Source organism: Vigna umbellata, chromosome 1 (genome assembly GCF_029865625.1).
Source record: "Vigna umbellata cultivar VRB3 chromosome 1, Vumbellata_1.0, whole genome shotgun sequence".
NCBI lineage: Eukaryota > Viridiplantae > Streptophyta > Magnoliopsida > Fabales > Fabaceae > Vigna > Vigna umbellata.
The window spans coordinates 86,222,868-86,233,153 of record NC_142165.1 but is presented as its reverse complement, the minus strand read 5'-3'; positions in this window follow the sequence as shown (position 1 = coordinate 86,233,153).

Genomic DNA, 10,286 nt, shown 5'->3' with positions numbered 1-10,286 from the left:
GCATGTTTATACCTCAAATTGAATACAAACTTGCTCATTTTGACATGAATTCAATTCATCATATCAAGCTAACTACCCAAAACACTAACATCATATTTCCCCCTATGCCAACTAGATTTCTGCAAAATAAAAGGCCTATCAAATCAAGTCCTAAATGACCGGAAACTAGACCTCAAACATTAAAGTTACCCCAATAACCATTCCTCTAATGTTTCACCTGTCAAACCCCAAATTATAGACCAACCTCAACCATCCTACTAACCTATTATTAAACCAAGATCCAACAACAAAACTAGTCAATTAACATAGCAATTCTAATATCCACAGTTCATCAAAACTCAAATATAATTCAATGGCTTGTTTACTGTTAGGATATTTATCCTATTTTATTATCATTATAGTGTGTCAAGGGTTACCCTATTTATCATGATTATATTGTGTCTAGGATTATCTTATTTATCATGATTATATTGTGTCTAGGGTTACTCTATTTATCATGTACTTGTGTATCAATTTATTCTTATAAATAGAAGACTGTGAGAGGGATCAATTAAGCGCTCTAGAATTATTTTACAGTTTCAATCTTAAGTAATGACTTGTTTACAAACAAGAATTAATCAATATCAACTCAACAAACCAAATTTCATCAAACAATTTTGTTACTCAAATTAATTGTCATACCATCATACAAACATCAATTTAGACTTGCCTATTAGTTAAAATCCATAAAACTAGTTTCCTTTACTTGTTTGACAATTAGATAATTCTAAAGGCTTTAGAACCTTTCCCACATCTCCAAGAACTTTATTTGCTCCTACAAACTACGTCAACTTGATGAGGACATACTCTTAGTAACACTGATAAACTAAAAGTTTTATAGAAGACTCAACCTCAAATTGGCGGGGGAAAACACACACATGCAAAAATGCTCAAATCTAGAAAAGGAATAGAAATCAACTCACTCTTTTGCAGAACTTGATCGACTAGAAAGGAAGATTTAAAAAATTAGAAAGAAAATGAGTAGAGATTATAAATTTTTGAGAGAATACATAGAACTTTTAAAGAAAAAGAGTTTTAGAAAGATAATGTGTTTTATATAATGCAACTCCTTGATAGAAAATTATATTTATACTTTTGATTTTTTTTAACTTAAAATAATTGAGTGTCATTATTTAAAACGTTTTACCATATCTAATACCCAATTATGAGTAATTATTAAATTTTAAAAAATAATTATTAAAATGATAAAATAATAAATAATTACTTTATATAAGTAATTATTTAAATTCAGAAAAATAGTTACTAAAATAATAAAACTAAAAGATAATTTTTTATTATGAATAATTATTTAAATTTTAAAAACAGTAATTAATAGGTTAAATTGAAAAAACAAAAAAGAAACAATATATAACATTTAATTATATAATTATTTTTTAAATTTTACTTAATTAATTAATGTAATTACTCCATCATAATTAATAATTAAAATTTCAGTTATAAGTATTAGTAATTTAAATTAAAATATTATTATATATTTACATTCTCAAATAATATAATATGAAAGACAAATCTTTTAAATTATTTCATTTTAATTTTTAATTGAAAATAATGAACTAATAGTTATACTTTTGACTTGCTAATCAGCTTGGACAAGATAGATCAAAGCAGAACTTCTTATTGAAAATACCAATTCGATTTACAAACCACTGACACATTTTACTACTCCTAAATATAAACATAATATTGATTTAATCACTCTTTTCAACATCTCTACTAGTAATGATTCAATGTTTTTTTTCAATTTTGTTAATTAGACTCGATATAGTTCTAATATTTATTAAAAAAAGTCGTTTTATTTAAATCTTTGATGATGTGACATCTAATAATCATCCTTAATATTTTGGTGATTTGTATTAGAATTAAATATGTTTTTAATTTTTATATTATTAAACAGTTTTGATTTTAGTTTTTCTCCTTGAAAAAATTTTGATTTTAGTCTTCCAAAACTAATATCATTAAAAATCAGCTTACGTGATCAACGGTCACGATTTCCTTTTCTACTCAATGTTTCTCAGCTTTTCTCGCTCTCTTTTCCTCGTCTCTCCCTTCCATCTTCTACCCAACCTTCGGTTGCAGATGCATTATCCCGATTCTCCTCACCCACTCCCCTCCTCTCCTAAACGTCGACACATCCAACAACTCCAAAATCATCGAGTAGTACTCCAAACTGCTCACGACGCCGCGTCGGAACGACGAGGCTGCTACTGTAGTCATATCTACCCACCCCTCGCTATCCACCAAAACCACCACGCTTGGAGAGACCATCCGCAAGTCCGCCAAGAACGCGGCATCATCTCCTGCATGGTTTATTTCCTCGATACTTAGACATGGCGCACTCTTCGTTTTCAATGACAACAATTCTGAGATCGAATGGGTCGGGATGTCCCATGGAAGCCCTTAAAGATTCCCATTTTGACTTTGCCGAACCCTTTGCAAACTCAAATCCATCCAGAGCTTCCTGTTACAAAATTCACAATCTTTAAACTACTAATCTAAATTTACAACTTCTAAATGAAGAAAATGAAGAAACTCTCACTTGAATAAAAGGTCCGATCATATACGTATCCACTTCGTCATTGAGGCTGAAACCTATAAATGAACCAAATTAATACTGGATTAGTAAGAAATCTAAATGAAAAAGATATTTTTGATCACAAATAATGTTTTTATGTAACGAAATATACCATCGTTAAACACCTAGACTGACAATGCACCGATATCCTCATAGAACTGATGCAGAAAAGAAAGAGAAAGATAAGATTTAGAATTATTAAAAAGGAAAATAAAAATAATTTTAAATATGTGAATTTTTAGGTAAAATTGTTTTAGATATAAACAAAACTAAAATCTCATCAGAAAATAATAATTGTTTTCTAAAATAATACTAAATTAAAAGCAAAAAGTTAAACTGAAAATTGTTACTTCAATCACACTAAGGAAATAAGAAAATAAAGAAAAAGAAAAATAATACTGAACGGTATATTTCATATTTATTAAACTAACACTTTATTATTCTAATTTTATAATCTATAATGATAACAATATTAATATTCATATAATTAATCTGAAGTTAAGAAAAAAAATCATGATCACTTTCTAAAAATATTAATATTCATATAATTATAATAATATTAATATTTCTCCAATCCTAGTTTCTGGGGCATGGTATGTGCCTTCACATCTCTCACAACTCTTTTTTTTTTTAAATGTTTCTGATATCTATAATGTCTCTCATATTCCATCAGAATATTGAGAAAGCACACAAGTATAAAGTAGTGTTCTTTGCCAAAGCAAGTGGTGCGGTTGATCTTCACGTCTCGTTTGTTGGATCCGATAATACCGAGTTGGCATCAAACAACATTGGGTCTTTCGGACACAATGTTACAGAGTGGCGAGGATGGAGACCGTACTGGAAGCGAAGGCCACTAACCACAATGCAAGTCCAAATAACGACAAGCAAGAAAGGAGTTTTATGGTTAGATCAAGTTTCAGCTATGCCACTGGACACGTTCAAGGTAAGTATGCATCACGCTCACGAATGCATTACTTTTGTTGTGAGTTTTTGTTAACATTGTGTTTCCACAGGGTCATGGGTTCCGAAAGGACCTTGCTCAGAGGGTGGCCGATTTGAAGCCGAAAATTTTCAGATTCCCTGGTACGTAGGTTAAGTTCAAAAGTAATGATAAGAAAGGTTGTATTGAGAATATATGTAATAATAGTATTGGTGCGTTGCATTAGGTGGATGTTACGTTGAAGGACGTTATATGAGAAACGCATTCAGATGGAAAGACAGCGTGGGAGCATGGGAGGAGAGACCTGGTCACTTCGGAGACGTTTGGAGTTATTAGACCGATGATGGTTTTAGCTATTTTGAGGGCATTCAAGTACATTCCTTCTTCTCCGTGTCTAAGTATCCAGGAAATAAACCATGCAGGCGATGTTGCCGTGTTCTTGGCGGACATGGTCTCTCCAAGGTGGCTTTGGTGGATAATGAGGGGTGGGCGAATATGGCTACAGTAGCAACCTCGTCGTGGCGGCGTGAGCAGTTTGGAGTACTACTCGATGATTTTGGAGTTGTTAGATGTCTCGATGGCTAGGGGAGCAGGAGAGTGGGTGAGGAGAATCAGGATGATGCATCTAGGACCGAAGGTTGGGTGGAAGGTGGAAGATGGAAGAAAGAGACGAGGAAGAGAGAGGGAAAAAAACTGAGAAACACGAAAATAAAAATAGGGTGAGTCCAACGAGCTTGGTTTTGGACGATTAAAATCAAAGTTTTTTTAAAGAGAAGGACATGTATTTTACTTTAAAAAAGAGACTAAAATCAAAGCCGCTTAATAATATAGAGACTAAAAATATATTTAACTATTTGTATTATGTTACTTGGCTTATGATTTTGTCTTTTGTTCTTCTGGTACAAGATAAACGTATTATAAAAGAAACTTGAGTAGATTTCATGCTTAAGTGAAGAAATTAATTTTAGAAAAAATAAAATAAACCCTAAAATGTTTAATTTCATATATTTCATAAGATTAAATATAAATGGAAAATGACAACACAAATGAAAAAAGAAAAGTGTTTAGCAAGTGCCACATCCTCACCTTCTACCCATATTATAGCTGATTTAACAAGAGAGACTCCTTTTAATAAATATTTACTTCTACCCATATTATAGCTGATTTAACAAGAGAGACTCTTTTAATAAATATTAATAAATATTGAGATCATATTGAGTTTAAAAGAAAATTATTTAATCATTACTACAAATAATATAAATATTGAGATCAAAAGAATAATTAAGCTTCTAAAATTTCTTAAAAACTTAAAACATGTATTTAAAAAAATGTTTAGCTTAATGTTTTTAAAAGAAATAGGAGATATATGTAGGACTTAAAAAGTTGAAGAATAAATGTAACTATGATTTTATTTTTTAAAGAAATAATAATGTAAATTATTGGGAATTTTTTAGAATTTGGTGTTAAAAACTCCCTATTTTACTTTTATAATGGTAATGTTTTCTTATATTTTTATTTTTTTATATACTTCGTTATGATTGAATTTACTTTTTTTATAAATCAATATTTCAGCATCATTTATTCTTTTATTTATATTTTTATTTAAAATTTTATGATTTTATTTTGGGTAAAAATAGTAATTTTCTATGATGTTTTCGCTTAAGTTAGAAGTCATGGAATTCCAAAGCGAGATATTTTATTTTTGGTAGAAAAGCGTGAAACAAAAGCAAGAAGTATGTGGCTACATTCGAAGTCCAGTTGAAGCCCAAGGCTATACATGGTAAAATTTGAGCAAGGTTTTCACTTTTGGTCAAAAAGTGTGAAAGAAAGCAAAAACCATGTGACTACATTTCAAGCTCAATTGAAACCCCAGGTTCCATGCTTAAATTCCACCAAGCTAAAAGAGAGATAGGCTCAATATAAAGCAACCATGTCATACAATCATGAAAAGTGTGAACACAAATATAAAAAATATGAACCCTTGATTTTCATTTAGGATATATTTTCAATTTTATTTTTAATTTTTTCACATATTTTCTTTGTAATTTTCATCCATAAAAACATTGAATAATAATTATTAATAATTTTTTTTAGTGATGACATGTGGTGCATAATAGTTTGAGAGGGCTGTAAGTATGACATCCCTGTAGTTGGAAAGAGCATAAATAGAAAAGAAAAAACGTAAGAAAGACCATGATTGTGAAAAGTGAAGGAATGTGTAACTGTCGCCTTGATATTTAAAACATACTATCCACTTATATATATGAAAGCGTCATCTTATTTTGTATGTCAATTTTGTAAATACTAATTTCGTATTTATGCTGTAATTTTCTATTTTCGAAGCATTGTTATTGTCAAAAACTTTTTTAACAACTTTTACTAAATTTTTAGTTTATCTCTCCATTGCAAAAAGGATTTCTAATCTGTTGAAACTTTATATGCTTTCTAAAAATAGAGTTTATCTGTATTACTAATTACAATATCTATCATGATGACAAACTATTCCATCGGAGTGGTGATTGATGCCAAATAGATAGTTTTGCTATATTAATTATATATGTTTCAGGTGGTCGAAAATCACGATGAATGTTTTTTAACACTTTCCTTTCATTTTAATACATCATTTTAAGTTTATGTTATAAAGTTATTTTTCATTTTTGTTTTCAACTCTAAGTTATACGGATGAGTAACTCTTAAAACACTCTAACACTCAATTTAGTTACATGATTTGATCTATTATTATTATAAAATTTTAAATTTATAATAAATATAATAACTTATCGTATCTCTTATTTGATTAATGTATTTATAAGTTTTGAAATTAATTTTTAAATAAAATTAATTAAATCACAGTTCAAAAAGATTTAAAAGTCGATGTGTTTTATTTTTAAATATATTCAATTTACATTGCTAATACTTAATGAAAACATGATCGACTTATTCAAAAAGATTAAAGTGAATCATATCAAAAGAAAGATGGTCGAAATCAAAGACCAAATAAATATTTTGAATTTGTACTGTATATGGACCTAGATGATATAGGTTATCTTGGACAATATCACCTAGAATTGTTTCACTAAAATGATATGAAACAAGTTAATCAAGTATTAAGATACTTTGCATCTACTTAATCTAGATTCATCAAAGTAAAATTTCATTAGGATATTATAAACAAGATACCATTTATGAAGTACATAATATTCAGTAGTGCAGAATTGGCTTTTAACGTCCCCCATAGACGTCCGTTCACAAAAGGCCCAACGTAAATAATTGACTGGTGGCATATTCGTAAATAAGTGAAATTCTAGACGTCCGCTGTGAGGAGGGACGGACGTCTATAATATTATAGACGTCCGTGGGAGGGACCCGGATGTCTACGAGGCTGAACAAAATCAATGCTTCAACTCCCCTTGTCAGCCCTAAAACGTCCGTCCTGGGGGAGCGGACGTCTATAATATTATAGACGTCTGCCCCCTCCCAAACAGACGTTTAGGGTGCTGACAGGGTGGTTGGATAATTAATTGTCTTCATCCCCTTAAACGTCCGTCCTGGGAGGGGGCGGACGTCTATAATATTATAGACGTCCGCCCCCTCCCAGGACGGACGTTTAGGGTGCTGACAGGGTGGTTGGAGAATTAATTGTCTTCAGCCCCTTATACATCCGTCCTGGGAGGGGGCGGACGTCTATAATATTATAGACGTCCGCCCCCTCCTAGGACCGACGTTTAAGGGGCTGACATGGGGAGTTGAAACGTTCAGTTGTTCAGCCTAGTAGACGTCCGTCTGTAAGATTCATAAAAAATATATATATATATATATATATATATATATATATATATATATATATATATATATATTTATATATATATAGTAGTAAATTTTAGTATTTTATTAGTAATAATAATTTTAATGGATATAAAATTGTAAATTTTGGATATAAAATTATAGTAATTTTAGAAGGAGAGGTTCAAATTTTTTGGTAACTTATTTAGTAAAATTTTTTTAAATGGAATAGTAAAAAGTAAATAGTAAATAGTAAAAAGTAAATAGTAAAAATAAATTTTCAGCATTAAGATTCCTTAGCATGGAAGAAAGTAGTAGGTAGAAATTAGGATCAGATTTGGTGAGAAAATGATTGAAATATTATTTTTAAATAATATTAAAATAATAAATAATATTAAAATATTAATGAATAGTAAATTTTTTTTTACTATAAATAGCCATGGGAGGGAAGGGTATTTTGCACCAAGAAAAGAGGAATCAAGTGAGAGCTTGAGAAATAGAGAAGAAAGAGTTAGGGAGAAATTTTTAGTTGCAAGAAGAGTAGAGGTTCTGAAGGGTTTCGGGGAAACAAATTCGGAGCAGGAGATTAAGTCTGGAATAGAGGTAGGGGAGCTAATCCTTCTTGTATATGATTTTTTTATCCATGTTATGATAATGAATATGAGTTATGAGTATGTTAAAATTTTGGTAATGGTAGTTATTTATTCACTTATATAAATTTAGTTTTCATTATTATAATTTCTTATTTTCGAGTTACTGTTGTGAAAATTTTCTATTAATTGTTTTCACCGTTGGATTTAGCTAAAATTTTACTATGTGAATCCTAAGACCTATTACTAAACTTTGACCGTTCAGATTTGAAAATAGAAGTCTGTACTTGGAGAAATAAATACTGCAAGTTTGAGTAAATTAGTCACCCTATAGTTCTGTTACTAAGTTGTCTCGGTAAAAATATAGATTTTGACCTATTTAACCGTTAGATCAACCTCAAAATTTGATATATGATTCTTAGGACATATTAATACAATTTGACCGATCGGATTTGTAATTGAAGGTCTATGTTTAGAGAAAGAAATTTCGAAAGTGTGAAACAATCGGATGAACACTGTATTGTTGTTCTTAAGCTATCATGGTACAAATTTCATATATATTTCATCTACCGTTAGATTGAGCCCAAAAATTTAGTATGTAATTCATAAGACATATTAAGTCATTTTGACAGTTCAGATTTGTAATTAAATGTCTGTGATTAGGGAAATTAGTTCCGCATTTTGAGTATAACCGAAAACCACTTAAAATTCTGCACCTGAGTTACCTCGGTAAAAACCTCAATATCTATCTAGTTAACCGTTGGATCAACCTGAAATTTTAATATGTAGTTTATAACAAATAGTGAATTTTTGTGACCATTCAGATTTGAAATCGGAGTTACCGATTTAGAGATATTAATTTCGTATCTTCTCAGGGATCTCAATATTGCTAAATTTCTATTTTTTTGATATCTATATTAAATTTCGGTGTTAATATTATATGCTGTTGTTTAAAATCTGTAAATAAGAAATTTGTTAAAAACTAGTTGAGGAACACTTTGGCTAAGGAAAGACTTGGTACTTAAGTTGTCCATTGTGACGCGCCTCTCTTTCCTGGAAGTCTACTCGACAAGTTTTTGACTTAAATCCTATTGAACAGATTTTGTACTGTTAAATTATTATGCAATATATGTTGTTGGAATGGAAATGTATGATTAATTCATGTTATTATGGTAGATATGAAATTATGAATTATAATTGTGATTATTGCATTTTATTGCAATTGAGTTTATGCGTCTGAACATGATATGAGTATTATGGGGAGATTTTGTAAGGATATAATGTGAGTTGAGGAATATGAGTATGGTATGAGTCTTGTGGAGAGATTCAATAATGTTATGGTATTTGTGTATATGTTGATGTTGAGAGTCCCGTAGTTGGGGGTTATCCTGATACTCTAATAATTATCTAGTCTCAAGTAGAGAGGGATGAATTATGTGGTGAGAGGAGCAGGAGGTCCTGGTCTATGTGCCTGTTTTGGACATAGTGAGGGGACTATCCTTGTGGGTGGTATGGAGGGCAGGATGTCCTGGTCTATGTGCCGGTTTTGGACATAGTGAGGGGACTAACATTGTGGATGGTATGAAGGGCAGGATGTCCTGGTCTATGTGCCGGTTTTGGACATAGTGAGGGGACTAAGAATGGCATCACAAGTGGGGAAGCTTTCGTTGAATTACTCAACAACATATCGTCGGGGATAAGTGTATATTGGGTATTGTGAAATGAGTGTCTATTGGGTACTGTGGTGTCTATTGGGTATTGTGAGACGAGTGTCTAATAGGAACTGTGGTATGAGGGTGTCGAACATAATTATTATATGATGTTTATATCAAGGTAATTATACATGTTTTATAAATTATTTGTTGCATGTTAGCTCACCCTACTTGTTTGTGTTTTCTTTTGTGTTTGGGTATGTGCGATGATCGTATAATTCGTTATACGGGAGCAGATGAAGGAATGTCGTCTGAAACAATACCAAGGAAGAAAGAGATCGAAGAATAAGTTAGAAGAATTCAAGTTATATTTAGGAGTTTATAGTTGAAATCTGAGTTTAAAATATATCAACTGTGAATTTTTAAGTGTGAGATTACGGGATGTTACCGTAAATGTAATGTTACAATATATAAATTATGAATTATCCAATGTGGGATATTGGGATGTTACACCGTCCCCCTCCCACGGACGTCTATAATATTATAGACGTCAGGGCGCTCCCAGGGCGGACGTTTAAGGGGCTGACATGGGGAGTTCAAACGTTCAGTTATTCAGTCTAGTAGACGTCCGTCCCCCTCCCATGGACGTCTATAATATTATAGACGTCCGTCCCCCCACCACGGACGTC